The sequence below is a fragment of the Adiantum capillus-veneris genome, chromosome 9 (assembly GCF_014529385.1).
Source record: "Adiantum capillus-veneris isolate H3 chromosome 9, ASM1452938v2, whole genome shotgun sequence".
Lineage (NCBI taxonomy): Eukaryota > Viridiplantae > Streptophyta > Polypodiopsida > Polypodiales > Pteridaceae > Adiantum > Adiantum capillus-veneris.
Genome location: NC_140939.1, coordinates 22,908,721 through 22,924,930, shown reverse-complemented (window position 1 = coordinate 22,924,930; position 16,210 = coordinate 22,908,721). Strand labels below are relative to the sequence as shown.

At 37.7% G+C, this 16,210-nt stretch overlaps 1 protein-coding gene and 1 pseudogene across 5 annotated transcripts in view; one reads left to right on the top strand and one right to left on the bottom strand.

Moving 5' to 3' along the window:
• The window catches only part of LOC147450215 (uncharacterized), a 120,484-nt gene that overhangs the window by 22,193 nt on the left and 82,081 nt on the right, over positions 1 to 16,210 (top strand). The gene's annotated exons all lie outside the window — the stretch shown is intronic.
• Positions 835 to 2,289, bottom strand: LOC147450216 (sulfite exporter TauE/SafE family protein 3-like; annotated as a pseudogene).

Below are 16,210 nucleotides of genomic sequence, written 5' to 3'. Positions count from 1 at the left end.
TTTTGAGACCCATAATATTCCTTGCAACTTGCAGGTCCAAACTCAACCATGTAGTCAATGTTTTTGGATATTCAACTCCTCACAGGTATTGGTCATATACTGACTATGTTGACTTCTTGATCTAATTACTATTGACAAAAAATGATGATTACTTTTGTGTATAAGTTCACTTTAGATTCTAGTAGCAGTTCTTACATTCATTTTGGTGGCCAATAAGGTCTAAAATGCTTTTAGTAATAATAAAACTGAAGAACTGTTAAAGCTAATAGTCATTAGCTCAATAGATACCACACTAGAGGTACAATCATTGGCATGGTTGGACTTGGTGGTGATTTTATTTTGGGACCACTTCTTCTAGAATACATCCACATGTATATCATGCATGTATAATTATTATATTGATATGTGTCTTTGAATGATGTTCAATAAACTACTTTTTTAACTCATTTTTCTCTACAACAGTCTACAAGCATGATGTTCAACCTGAGTAGAGGAATAGTTAATTAGAAATCATTCAAAGATATATATCAACATATTAATTATACATGTATGATGTACATGTGGGTTTACGCCAAATTCTAGAAGAAGTGGTCCCAAAATAAAACCTCCACCAAGCCCAACCATGCTAACGATTGTGCTCTTATTGTGCTACCTATTACGCTAAGGACTATTAACTTTAATGATTCTTCAGTTTCATTATTTTTAGAAGCATTGTAAACCTTGTTGGCCATCAAAATGAATGCAAGAGCTGATATTGGAACGTGAGGTGAAATTATGCACAAAAGTATGCTACCATTTGATGTCAATAATAATTAGATCAAGAAGTCGACATGGTCAGTGTGTAATCAATACTTGTAAGGAGTTGAATACCCAATACCATTGACAAAATATTTGAGTTTAGACCTGCAAGCTGCAATGAATATTATGGGTCTCAAAAAATAATAGCATCCTTCATTGGCTATGTAGTAAATCTTTGACTTATGACTTTATGTTAATTTTATCATCATATGGGCTTCGTTAGGATGGAATCTTATTATGATAATAGACATTTATTATGGAGATTTTTTTACTAATATTTCATCACAATAAGTCCATTTGGATATTTTGTAGATGCTAGCATACAATTATGAAGTGTGATTTTCAATGTATCTAAGTAGCTGGTGTAAATAGCTTATATGCATTTAGGGATTCAGTATTCCATAACCTACCTAGTATTTGTGTCTAAGAGCCTACCTACTAGGCTAGCTAGGAAGTAAGCGCCCTTAATAGCTTCAACAATTTTTACAGAAAGTGGAGGTGGATCATATGTAAGGTTTTTTGATGGATTGAGACGTTGGTTTGTTCCAAATTAAGCGTGCAATGTAGGGGTCTAGGGCATTTTATTTTGTTGCCAAGGTAGACTTCACGCACATAATTCTTCATAAGTTTAGTAGAAAAAAAACTCTAAAGTTGCTATTTATTTGTGATACTATATCAAACATTGCTAAAATCTCTCTACAGCAAGGTTTTTGTGTATTTGAACACCTTTGTGATAGTTGTATAAAGGCTCATGTAAACAAAAAATTCCCCTTTATTTTCTCGCATAAAAAAGATGACATACATGCATTATTTGTAGAGTGATAAGTACCACCCACACCAAGATCATAAAATCTATCATTCATGAGAGTTTTTGTTTCAATATACTTTAAAGAAACATATACATGATCACAATCAACCATTCTTGGTTACTCTCCTAAATTTATAGTCAAGAAATAGATTACCAAATTTGAGGAGATCGTCTTTGAATCCTCTTACATGTAGGAGTTATCAAACAATCATCACAATTTTTCTCCACAATCAAGACCTTGCCCAAAGTCAATTGTCTACTAGGTAAAAAGCTATAAGATTTATGTTTTTCTATTTTGACAAAATAAAATACAAACTATCTTGTGTAGACAACTTTTGGTTCATTTTGTCTATCCATTTGTTCCTTGCTTTTTGAAGCACCCTGAAGCTAGTCACTAAGTAAAAGTTAAAAGTTAGATTCATGTCTCTAACCCACTTGTCCAATCCTATATAGTAACGTTAGTAAATTAAATGATTGGAATCACCTAGTGTAACTGCCATGAGAATGATAGTTATAAGACATCCGCAAAATACAATGTTGAGTTTGAGTCTTATTGATATCCCAAGCAACATCATGGACATCAATAAAAATCCTAATAGGTAGTTTACAAGAGACACATTATCCGTGGGGTGCCTTTGAAAAAAGTTATAAAATATTGTTGATATGGAAGTACCCAATATCATGCCTGCAAAACAAGTAACAAAGAATACTATGATAAACACTTCTTATCATATAATGGCATTGAAATTTATTAAACTTATTGGAGCATTTTCAAAGCTAGTGGCTGCAAAGAAATTTTGGTCCCAAAAAAGTATGCAATGCCATAGACCTAGCATGCACTTCTAACAATAGTAAAATGTATACTCTTTTCCCTAGCCTTTTTGACAAAACAAATAAGGCATTTTCAAGCCCTTAGTCCCCTTTTTCACATCATTTCATCATCAGAGTATGTACATGTTTACATACACTACTAGGGGTTCATCAACGTATTGATGCTAATTGTGCAATGCATTTGGGCAATATCCACAACGTTGATATTACCATTGCAAATACCAACTTGTTATATCAATGCTACTTAAGAGAAAAAAACTTCAAATCAAGCTGCAAGCTCATTTTGAGATGTTTGCAGTAGAAAACAGAGCTTCCCCTTCTCCAAAATTACTTTACGTAAGATCGGATCTCTCTCTCTCTCTCTCTCTCTCTCTCTCTCTCTCTCTCTCTCTCTCTCTCTCTCTCTCTCTCTCTCTCTCTCTCTATGTGTGTGTGTGTGTGTGTGTGTGTGCGTGTGTGTCGATAGTTTCCTATGACATTCAACTCCTCTTCTTCTTCTTCTTCTTCTTCTTCTTCTCTCTCTCTCTCTCTCTCTCTCTCTCTCTCTCTCTCCCCCTTTTTCTCTCTCTTTTTCTCTTTGATGTGCACACACTTACACTTCATATCTACACTATCTATGTGTAGATCTGTATATACATAGCAAAATACAATCATGTAAACTTAGAAAATACAAAATAGAGTAAAAATCATTTTTTATCATTTAATTAATTGATATATTGATTAAAGTGATTAAAATATTAAAAGCGTCAAAGCTATTTTTCTTAATTAATTTGATTGCTATATCTAGCTAATTATCAATGCAAGATTCAAATTTTCATTTAAATTTAAATTTTATATTTTAAATTTAAAGTTTAATTAAATTATAAATTTATGTTTTTACTTCACTTTAAATTTACTACACTTTATGTTGTGTAATTTATTGGATAATCTAATATAATCTACTCACCATTGTGAGTTTTGCAACAAAAGAAAAAAGGCCTACTATTACCAGGATGGGCAAAGAACACCTACTAAGTTTGATGAAAATAGCTTTCATATTTGACAAGCCAAGGTGAAAGGCTAGCTCATAAAAAAAAATTTGTGATCAATTGTAAAATTGATAGGAGAGAGTGAGAAATTAGAAACTAAAGATAGCCAAACTAGGATGAGCAAGCCTATGACATACTCCTCAATTCCCTTGATGACAAATATATCCGTTATTTGGATGATTGCATAAGTTCCAATGAAGCTTGGCTTACCTTAGAAAGGCACTTTGGATCAAAAGCTAAAAGGTCCAAAATTGCACTCAAGATGTAACTGGATGAGATTATAATGGAACCAGGAGAGTACATATCTTCCTTAGTCGATAGGATGAAAAGTATTTGTACCTAACTCACATGCATCCAATTCCCTATTGATGATGAAGATGAAGTGACCATACTTCTCAAAGCTATACCTGATAGTCCCTTTGAGAAGATAGTGATAGTGTTCATGAAGAAGGACTAAGTACCAAGCTTGGAGGACACCATCAACTTAAGACCATGAGTAGGAGGAGATCCAAACTTAAGGAAACAGGAGGAGAATTTGTGGTTTCATCCCACATGTGCAAGAAGTGTGGGAGAACCAACCATGCTATACACGACCGTTATATAATCAATGCTTGTAGTATTGGCAAGAATAATAGGCAACAACATTTTAGATGCTTCAAGAATGAGCAAGAAGGAGATTCAAGTGAGGGAGAGAGCCTTCAATGATAATGAAAGAGACAAAGGAAACGGACAAGTTCATCTTGTTCAGGAACAAAATCATGACCATGACTATGCCATTGAACCCTCTACTTTTGCATCTTTTGGATCATGTCATCATATTTACATGATTTTAATTATGATGATACACTCTAGATTTTGATCCTATGGAAGAAAAATTGATCATCTTGTGAACCATGAGCTAATGAATCCATTGAGAACTAGCCATGATGTATCAATGAATCACAATGACCCTAGAGGACTCATATTTTAGAGTGTTTCTCATGACTAGGTTCAAGGGGGACTTTGTAAGGGTAAAAGCTCTAGCCACATGGGGTTGCACTCCTCTCTCATGACATGAGGCATACATGCCATCCGTTAATCATAGCACATTAGATGCATGAGGCCCATTTAATGGGCCCAAGGCATTATCTCCCACTTGAAACCTTTCCCACATGCTAGACACACATGCATCATGGTGGAGAAAGGCCCTATGGCCAACCACCCGGACACACCCTACCCTCACTAACTCACTGACCTTTGTATTCTTCTCATATACATAGAAATAAAGAAGCATGCACATCTTCTTCTAAGCTTTGTGTTTCCCTCAATTGAGTCTATCTCCTCCTTCCCCCTTCTTGCATGCACTCAAGCACGACTTCCTCAACCCCACAACTAGTATCAAAGCACAAGGAACCTTGCATCTACCCTCCCACATTTGCTTGTGTGTAGATCCTCTTGTGTTCAAGATGGCACCTTGGGAGGAATCGGGTCAAGCTTAGTAGAGCAGAAGAAGCAAAGAAAGAGTAGATCAAATAGAACTACAAAATCAAACAGCTACAAATCTTGCGAGCTTGGAATGTTGAAGAGAATCAAGTAGTGGATCTTTGTGGAGTGGGAGATCTGAGCATTGGAAGGAAGAGAACTGAAAAGCAAGCATCAAAAGCTTTTTGAGGTCATGGGTAGTAGTGACAAGGCTTGTGTGCAAGCAAAACCAAGCAACATAGAACTGGGCAAGTAAGTGAAAATGTGTAAGGAGATTGAGCACGGTGATGTAAGATAAATCAAGAAGCTTGAAACTGAAAGCAAGTCCGAGCAACCCACTATGAGCGAGAAAATCAACTATCGAGTAGCGAGGATAGCTACAAAGCTTCGAATTGAAATCAGTCAAGAAATCCAAGCTTGGGGGAGCTCTTTTAGGTGTGCAAAAAAATTCATTGCAACTTGCAAGTCCAAATTCGAACATGTAGTTAGTGGTTTTGGGCATTCAACTCCTCACAGGTATTTGTTACATACTGACTATGTCAATTTCTCAGTCTAATTATTGACAACAAAGGATGATGTACTTTTGTGTATAATTTCACTTTAGGTTCTAGTAGCAGTTCTTACATTTGTTCTAGCGGTCAATAAGACCTACAATACTTTTAAGAATAATGAAATTGAAGAATTGTTAAAGATAATAATCATTAGTGCAATAGATCGCACACTAGAGGTACAATCATTGGCGTGGTTGGGCTTGGTGGCGGTTTTCTTTTATGACCACTTATTCTAGAATTTGGCGTACATCCACAGGTATATCATGCATGTTTTATTATTATATTGACATGTGTCTTTGAATGATGTTCAATAAACTTTTCTTTACTTAGTTTTGCTCTATAATAGCCTACATGCATGATGTTCAACCTCACTAGAAAATGGTTTATTAAACATCATTCAAAGACACATATCAATATAATAATTATACATGCATGATATACATGTGGGTGTAATCTCTCTCTCTCTCTCTCTCTCTCTCTCTCTCTCTCTCTCTCTCTCTCTCTCTCTCTCTCTCTCAACACACACACACACACGTGCACGTCCACACACTCTAAAATAAGAAAACTTACATTTAAAGAGAGCAAGATATGATTTTGAATCAAATTGGAGGATTAAATTTAGTAGAGGAATAAGTATTCTCCTCCGCCTATGCTCAGCCCCACCAGTGCAGTCGATCCCTGAATGCACCCACAAAGCCCACCAGGGAGCGTAAGCAACATCTAGAGTTGAAGGTAAGAGCTTGCATGATTGAAAAGGAACGACCACAAAATATACACTTTCACGCTAAAACATCATTAGAATCGACTAAAGCTTGCAACCTCTACCGGCCAGTACTATTGAAGAGAAGCCATATTGGGTAGCATGTGCAACACTAAATGGATGTGTGTGTTTGTGTGTGTGTGCGTGCGCACGTGTGCACGTGTGCGTGTGCATGCGTGTGTGTGTGTGTGTGTGTGTGTGTGTGTGTGTGTGTGTGAGAGAGAGAGAGAGAGAGAGAGAGAGAGAGAGAGAGAGAGAGAGAGAGAGAGAGAGAGAGAGAGAGAGAGAGAGAGAGGGAGGGGCGATATTAAAAAAAAACAAGGTGAAAATTTACTATGGCCTACATAAGGCTATTGAAAAGAATTTCTATTTTGGCAAACAACACACAACTCCCATGCGAGGTGATAAAATATGCTATGTGGCACATTATAATGCACTAATAGCCATGTGTCAGTGACCAAAGCTGGCATAGTGTTTTAATTTCAAAGAGCCATGTCACAACCAATTGGCACACCCTTATACACATCAGTAAGATTGCATTCACCTATTGTCAACTTTTCATAGGCTTCCATCAGGACTATTCGACATGGGATATTAAATGAAGTCTAACCGGTTGGATCGACGGTGGAGAAGCTCATGCACGTAAATAGAGACGTGCAAAGATGTTCGATACAAAAAGGTAAACAAAGACACAAAAAGTAAACAAGGCCATGGGAGGGGGTAAACAAAAGATAACTTTATAACATGTGGACTCACATGGATTTCAACAACTCACACACACCCACGTGGTTAGCTCCCCAAGCTCCCATCGTGGAGGTGTCGAGTTCAAATCTCAAATTGTTGTCATGCGTTGACTTTTTTTGCACCCTTCCTCTACCCCGTAATTTGTGTGTTTCACCCTCCGCTATTGATCGCATCGCCTTGGGGCTTTTAAGAACCTCTATCAAATAGTGTTGAGGATAGGTGGTCCCTCCTTTCATTCACAAGAGGTGGAGGTACTTGTATTTATTTTTTCCAATAGTTTTATTATCCATGTTGAAATGTCAAGCTCAACATGTACGACTCTTGGATGACTATCACCGATAGTTATCATCACTGGTGTGCCTTGGTGGATACGCATATCTTTGCTAGTGATTCTATAGTTGGACTACACCGAGTTGGTCTACCTACCGAAGTGATGGCACACTTACCTACTCATTTCACTCACTAGTGGCTCATGCTAGACCGTTGTACTAGTTTCCAATTTACGTTGTATTTTACCTTAAGTGTTGTAGACCTCTTATCTTGAGTTTGTGAAGAAGAATGAGTATAGTCTTTTGCCTCCATCTTTGTGTGTGTGTGTGTGTGTGTGTGTTCTTGCAAGAGCTCAAGCTCTCTCCTTCTCTATCTCTTAACATGGTATCAGGTTATGCCTGAGGATCTTGGATCAGCAAGCAGGAGCAATCTAGGAAGCGACTTTGGTATTTCCAGGAGCCATTGTCAACGATCTCCAATTCAAGAGACTCCACTTGGAGAGTGTGAATCTCACGGTTCTATACAATCCTTTGGACTCAAATTATGCATTCAGATTTTCCATTTCGAGCACGTTTTGAGCGCCATTTTGGAGTTAGAGTGCGTTCGCATACAGAAACGCTAACGTTCGATATTATGCATATCTACATATAGGTGGTGCAGAAAGCTTTGCTTTGGTTGTAGTGTGCAAAAACACTGTTTAGTACAGTGAAATAGGTGTATGTATGAAAATTGTGGGTATAGGTGGTAATCAACTATTTTTAGTAGGCTGCTTGAAGACTGTGTAAAGGGTTGGAAACATGTCATCCAGCAACGATGGGCTTAACCAGCAGTGTCAGTGAGAATCTCGACAAGAACAACTTCCATGCTTGGAAGTTCAAAATGACCAATTTTCCTATGGGCAAAGGTAATTGGGACTAGATTAATGGAGAGTATGGGGTAGCACCATGACTAGAGGAAGGTGCAACTACTGCACAAATTAAGACATTTAAATATTGGAACCAGGGAGCTCAAAAAGTCATGTACTGGCTGTTTGTTAGTGTACAGAACACTATGATTGGGAATATATAGGATGCTAAATCTCCTAAGGAGGCTTGGAACACTTTACTGTCATTGGATGTGACCAACACAAAGGCAAGGAAGCTCCAGTCGAAGACTGAGCTAAATACTCTGCAAAAGAAAATTTTGTCCATCAATGACTATTCACTATGATTGGGCATATATAGGATGATCGATCTCCTAAAGAGGCTTGGGACACTTTGTTGTCATTGGATATGACCAACACAAAGGCAAGGAAGCTCCAGTCAAAGACTGAGCTAAATACTATGCAAAAAAAATGTTTGTCCATCAATGACTATTCATTGAAGATAAAGAACATATGTAAGTCAATTGCATTGATTCGTGTTACAATCTATGATCATGATAAAGTAGAAGTTTTTCTACGAGGTTTGGGTCCTGAGTACAACCAATTTAAAATTAGCATCCATCTTTGAGAGACCATTCCTTCATTTATAGATTTAGTGTCCTTATTGATTGTGGAAGAGAAGGAACTTGAGGAAGACTCCTCTGGGTAGGGTGGAAACAATTTTGAACGGGTCCTTTTCAACAACAAAGGAAGAGAAAGAGGACGTGGTACAGGTCATGGCCGAGGCCAAGGAAGAGGCAACCACCAAGCACAATAGTAGAACAACAATCAAGTTCAGAACACAGGTGGTGGTCGAGGAAAATTTTGAGATAGGGGGAGTCCAAGAGGTCGTGGAACGCAATCCAATAATGCAGGTCAACACAAAAATGTAGTATGTTGGGGCTATGGAAGACATGGTCACTTTGACCATGATTGTCCAGACAGGAGGCAACAAAAAAATTATGCAACTACTACCAAGAATGCAGATGAGCCCGAGAGGCTATTTGTGGTGCAACACATTCTGAATACTATGTCTGCAAATGTGGAAAAATCTAGTGATAATGTTTGGTATGTGGATTTTGGTGCACTGAATCACATGACCATCCATGGTGAATGGTTTAAGGAAATGCAGACTTTAGAAAGTTGTCTTGGCTATGTAGAAATTGGGAATGATACTACACATCCTATTATGCATACATGAAATGGGCCATTGTAAGGGAAGTAACTGGGTGATGTACTACATGTACCCAACATTACAAAGAACTTGGTTTCTATTGGGAAAATGATTGAGCAAGCTTTACAAATCAAGTTTAACTCCAATGGTCTCTTTGTAGAAGAGCATAAGTAGGATGGAATCCTGGCTGCACAAGGAAAGAAAATGGGCAGAATGATTACTTTGGATGGAAATGTGCCCGAGGTGAATGCTACGATGTTTGCACTAGGTGCATGTGTTGTTCCAAATATAGAGATTTTGCACAAACGTATTGGTCTTGTAAATTTGCATAGGCTAAAAATGATGCAAACTAAAGACATAGTTACATGTTTACCTATGTTTTGAGTTGCTAAAATGCAAAAAGTATGTGAAGCTTGTCAATTTGTAAAGTAGACAAAAGCATCCTTTCCTCATGATAAGCATTCAAGCAGGAATGCATTGGATTTAGTGCATACAAATGTATGGGGTCCAACAAAGACTGCATCTATTGGTGGATGTAGATACTATGTGAGCTACATTGAGGACTTAACGAGGAAGGTATGGGTCTACTTCATGAAGAAAAAAAATGAGGTGTTTATGTGTTGCAAGGAGCGACTCACACACCCATGAAGTGCATGCAAACACTACCTAGATCAAAATAATGTCAATCGAGGACACAGATGACACGATAGGCACACAAAGGAAATCTCTTTAGCTTGTCAGGCTGAGACCATCCTACACATACAACACTCTAGAAGGCCAACTAAACCACAATCAAGAACCTCACTGCTCTCAACTACACCACCTAGCCACATACACACATACGGAAGGTAACTCACCTAATCATGCGAGATTCATACGAAACTTAAGGAACATCATCCCCTCACTAGGATACACGTGTCCCTAAGCTTCTACACTCAAAACCCTCACTCTAAACCCATCTGCAGAAAACGCATAGGATGACAGAGTAGAATTTTGAAAGTTCTCGAAACTGAAATTTATGAGTACTTATGCGTAGCTTATGTCGCCATGATTCTATAGACTAGTAGCATGCAGAAAACAAACATCGTTTGATACACTTACGGCCACAAATAGCTTGTAGATGCGTCGGCGTGTGCGCTTTGTCTCGCATGGAATGCTTGGCGTTGTCACGTAGATCTCCTTGAGCCTATAGAAATGGTGTAGTCGGATCTCCAATGTGTTGAGTGAGCCGGGCGTAGCGAGAGGATAAAGCTCACGCTCACTCTCTTTCTCTCTCACACAGAAGACGGCAGCGCTAAGTTTTGATTATGATTAAAAGTCTCCTTTTTACAAAATGACCTAGGTACCTTATATACTAAGGCTACCTTAGGTTTAACCAAAAATGGGGTTGAAAGGGTCAAATGGCTTTGTATTTACAATCTGTAAGTGCCATTGCACCCCGGCTTCTGAAACTAGAATAACTACTCATTACAAATGACGTTTATAGCCATAATCCGCAGCATTTCATAACTCGCAAAAGATAAGACTTTGGTATGAAACTTGAGTTATGTTGTGTTGTTGACTGAGCGTTCAAAACTCCCCCCTTTCGAGTTCATGTCATCCCCGACATGACCTGATTGTCGATGGCGATGTGGTCTTTGTTGTTGTCGTTTTGGCTTCATCTATTGCACTGCTAGTAACTTTGTCGAACCACAACAAGAACTATGATCCATTAGAGCGGACATCTATCATCATAACCATTCATCTTTTGAGATCCTTTGATTACTTTTATGTCTGCTCATCTTCTTTGGGGACTGCTTTTTTCCTGTGAAATCATGTTGTTAGTGTTGTCTGCAGCTTTGTCATTGTAGGCCATTCTTCGACTCGCCATTGAGGAGAAGTATACTATAATCTGAAATTGGTGCTCCAATTCATTTGTCAATTGATTTGAGTAGCATTTCCTTATTGTTGATGTAGAAGGAATATGTACAAGAGGATGGTGATAGGTGTCCTTAGATTAGGGTCTAAAACCTGGATGACCAAAGGGAAAAAACCCGGTGGGAAAAAAATGCCTTTGGTATACGCTCTTATTGGAGTTGAGCAGTTGACGTGAAGTACATGTTCATGAAAGGTGAGTGCTTGGGTGAAACACGGAAAGAGTGCCTGATGCAAGTGACAATTATGGGACACTCTATATGCATATGAGGAATTTGTCAACAAAAGCATGCAATGTGAAAGAAGGAGATGATTGGTGTTTTGAGGAATAAATGTAGCACATGTGACATCAAAAGATGTCTCAATAGCTTCCACATTTCCAAGAAAGGTTTTCTATGTAGAAGTTTCTCCACTCGTATCTCACTGTGCTCAGTACGTGAGTGTCTTTTGGACCTTCTCCTTCACTTCACCAGACTTAAGTACTTAGACTTCGACTCTTTTGCTCACCTGTACCAGCATGAGCAACACAACGTAAATATGCTCAACTCTTCCAGCTTGAGCAGTACCTAGAATAGCTAAGACGCTTAGACCACAGAGAATATTACTTGAAGCTTTGGGACTAACACCTCACTCATTTTGTGGCTTAGCTACTTGACTCTGACTTTTATGACTTGTCGGGTTGCCTGTTTGACACTACTTTGTGACAAGTTCTTCGGCTGTTGTAGTGGCTGCTGAGACATACTTCGTGAAGTTTCATCGTTTCCCTGTACCTTCTTCTCTTTGTAGTGCTCAGGCCTCTCGTCAGTCTTTTCTTCATGTGGATTATGGATTTTTTTATTTTTATTTTCTTAATAATAAACAAAGAAAATCTTAAAAAAAACTTAACAAAAGAAAAATCATTCAAATAGAAATCTAAATGCTGTGTACACTATACACATGTCCCTAGGGGCTAATATATGGATTTTGTCCCCATACTCCTCTGTAACATACTATGAGGGCATATACTCTAAATTTCGTCAAAAATTATCACAATAAAACGCAAAAATTCAATGCATCTCACAAAACATTGCCCTCTAATAGTCATAATGTTAAGTCCGCATTCAGAATGCCTCCCCCCTTCCTATTTGGAGTCATCCTTTACGATAGGGTATCGCAAAGGGTATGTGTTGTGCTTGGGCAATTAAAAGTTGTGCCTATGCAGGCCTTGTAATGTAGCCCTATTATGCATACACAGTCAATGCATGGAAAAGATTTATGTTGTGCAAGATGTGGGTATAAGCAATTTTCTTATTGGCATTTGTTGGCGAGGCTTCCTATTCTAAGCAATGTTATGGTCTTTGAAGCTCCTGTATCGTTGCTTGATTGAAGCGACTTCCTCTCTTCTAACTGTACTGTAATCGTAGGAAGATTTGTAAGAATTCAAGCGGCGATGCACTGACAGCAGTTTTGTTGTTCTTCTTTGGGACCCATTTCTTTACGATTATTGGCTGTTTTTTTGCTGGCTCTCGTTTGGGAACCCATACTTGCCCGTGCTTCGTTTGTGTTTGAAGAGACTTCTTTGGGATCCACCTTTTTGTTGCGTGAGTCAACAGTGGTCTTTGCTTCAGCCCTTGTACGCTTGGTTGGGGACGGGATTTAGGCTTTGAAAGTTGATACTGTGGTTGTTTTGGAATCCAAATGAATTCCTGACTTTTTTGTGCTTGAATCAACTTCTTTGGAGCCCAAACCTGAGTTGTGAAAGCTTGCAATTTTGTGATATTCTTACCCGTTTGTGCACGCTTTCCTTGTTTTTGTTTTGGCTTTAGATCTTGTGATTTGTCATTAGAGATCTTTGTCTTCTTGATCCATATCTGTTTTTGGTCGATCTAGCTTTTTGGTATCCAGATTTGTCGAGCTTTTTGGCTTTGACTTGTTGTCCTGTTCTTTTGACCTGTCATGGTTGTTGCTGAAGGGGTTGGTGATAGTGATGGCCTGAGTTGATGATAGGGGATGTCGTAAGATTCATCACTATCACTACTATCCTCAGACAGGGTTGACTTCTTGTACTTTCCCTTGATTTTTTGGCTGGTAGTGGAAAGTTACTATCTGTTTTCTCATGGGTGGTAGTTTCTTGGAGGACTTTTCTATCCCATTGATTAGAGCATTGTTAGCTCGTTGCTCTAGTCGTATTCCTCCTAGCTGAGTCTTTGCATCCTTATTAGGAGCCATGTATGAGGATGCTTGTGGTGGCTGTGTCTTCACCGAGGACTTTGGAATCCACTTTTGATGCACTTTATTCGTGTAGCGATGACATTGATTCCCAGGTCGTTGATCTTCTTGAAGCTCAAAGTGTTCTACAGAGTCATATAACTCGTCGTCTTCTTCATCTTTTGATTCTCCACCTTTCTTTGTTTGCTCCTTATTTCGAGAGCTTGTTGATGTCTGGATCTCTTCGTTTTCATGGATTACACTCGCTGCGAAATAAGGAACGACATCATAGCCATTTTCATCACAAAACTTTGTTGTGGGAGCATCCTCCACGACGCACACGTCCAGAGTAGCCAAGATGTGTTCCCATCCAAAAGGCTCTAAAACACCATTTTAGATAATTTGGGAAAATCCCGTTTCCCAAATTCTAAATGTGCATGCTAGGATTGTGTTATTTAATGATTTCTAAGCTCTAGTTGCCTTTAATTTAGATAAATTATCATGATTGTATGAGTCTATTTCAATTTCTCTACTATAAAATTTAAGAATAAACCTCCAATATAGTTTTTGGAAAGAGGATTTGTATGACATCAGTGCTTTTCAAAATTCAACAAATGCTTCTAGAAGTAGCTTCTCAAAAAATGAGGTGTCAAAAAAACCAATTGATATGATTTTAAAGCAGCATATAGATTGATTACAGCAATGATAAAAGATAATATGTAAAGGCAAATACTATTAAACACTCGTCATAATTTGGTGACCTTAATCCATGTATAACAAAATACTTGGTCATGGTTTTGTATCATGCTATCAAGTTTTAAATACACGATAATTTAAACAACATTCAAACTAATATTTCACACTTAAAAAGTCAAAACAATACTATATAGTATCCTATGGCTATAAGACCATGAGATGCCATCTATTGCACCTATGGCCTTAAGGCCATATGGTGCTCTTTGTAGACATGTCTATGACTTTAATATGTCTCTTTATGACCTCAAGGCCATAGGGTTAGGATTGTTAGCTGGTCCCAACGTATAAAGAGGTCCACTCCTTCAAAGCCATATGGGACTTTATTTATGTGCCACCCTATGTCCCTAAGGCTGTAGGTTGTCTTAGTGCCACAAGATGTTGTTTATGCCAATAAGAAACCCTTCTATGCTCTATGTTGGCACACTATGTCCCCAGGCGCACAAGGTGTTCCTCGTATGCTAGTTAGAAACCCTTTATTCTATATGTTGTCACCATATGGCCTTAGACCATAGGGTGCCCTCTGTGCTAGTAAGAAATCCTCTATACTCTGTGTTTGCACCCTATGGACCTAGGGCCACAAGGTACCCTCTATGCTAGTAAGAAATCCTCTACGCTCAATATTGAGACCATGTGGCCCCAAAGCCATAGGATATCCTCTATGGTAGTGAGAAAAACCCTCTATGATCTATGTTCACAAAAAAATAAAAAATATAAACAATACTATAGAGTATCCTATGGCCCTAAGACCATAAGATGTCATCTATTGCACCTATAATTCCATTTGGTATTTTATTTAACTATACAAAGTTAGATGAGGCACTTACTTAGATAAACTATCATAATTCTAACTTTGAAATTATTTCTTAACATAAAACTACAATATAAAAACTCCTAATATAAGTTTGTGCCAAAGAATCAATGTTAAGATGAAGATTTTTTACATCAAGTACATGCTTTAAAACTTCACTCAAAAGTTTTAGAGATGGTGTCTCAAAAAAAGGAGGTGTTTAAAAACACCATTTGATGTGAATAATATGAAATGTATACATTGATTATGTCAAAATAGTATAAAGTATAAACATAAAGATTACCACCAACTTGACAGTTTCATAAAAATGATGGTCTTCATCGCATGTACAATAAAAGACTAACTAGAAAGAGTATGATATCTCCAAGATTGAGCGTGTTCAAAAAACACCGTTTTGTAACACTACGAAATGTCAAGAAATTCTGATTTTTTGGATCACTTAATAAAGACAATTAATAAGAAGAAAAAGTTAACAATACCATAGAAGCATCAAACAATGAAACCAAAGAACTTGAATGAGAGAAGTCTCCTGAAAATAGGATGCACTCCATTAAAAAAACAGCTTAAAGATGTTTCAAGATATCCCACAACATTCCATCAAGTTTAATTTTTTAAAAGTACACATTGCCAAATACTTGGTAGATGCTATTTAGAATACTTAACCAGTACACTTAAAATGGCCTCCTTCTCTTGAGATTTTGAGTCCTTTGAAACATATAACATTGCATTACATAGTGAGTCTCAAGATCATGATGGAACATTACAAAATTTCTTATGGTATAGTCTCTCTTGTCTTTAGCATACAACCATCCACATAACCATGGAACAATTTCATCTTTTAAAAAACTTTGAAGCAATTGAGTAGGTTGGTTCGAAAACTTTGGAAAAATCATATAAGTTCCTTGCATATTCCACATCACTCGATATGGACTATCATCAAATATTATAGTGTTGCCCCCATCTAAATAATCAAATAGCTTCCATATGGTCGAAAGATTTTTGTGATAGGCTCTTTTGTAACCGATCATGAAATTTGAATTTTGGCAGCACCGGTTATCCATAATCATCTTGAATTTGTGACTTTGTGTAGGAAAACAGGTATTGATTATGTGTTGAGTTTTTTGTAAACAATGGCATCTCCAAATCCAAACCTCAAAGAACTCAAAGAAAAATATTAAGAAATACTCTGCATCTGGAAGCACCGCATACACCTCATTGT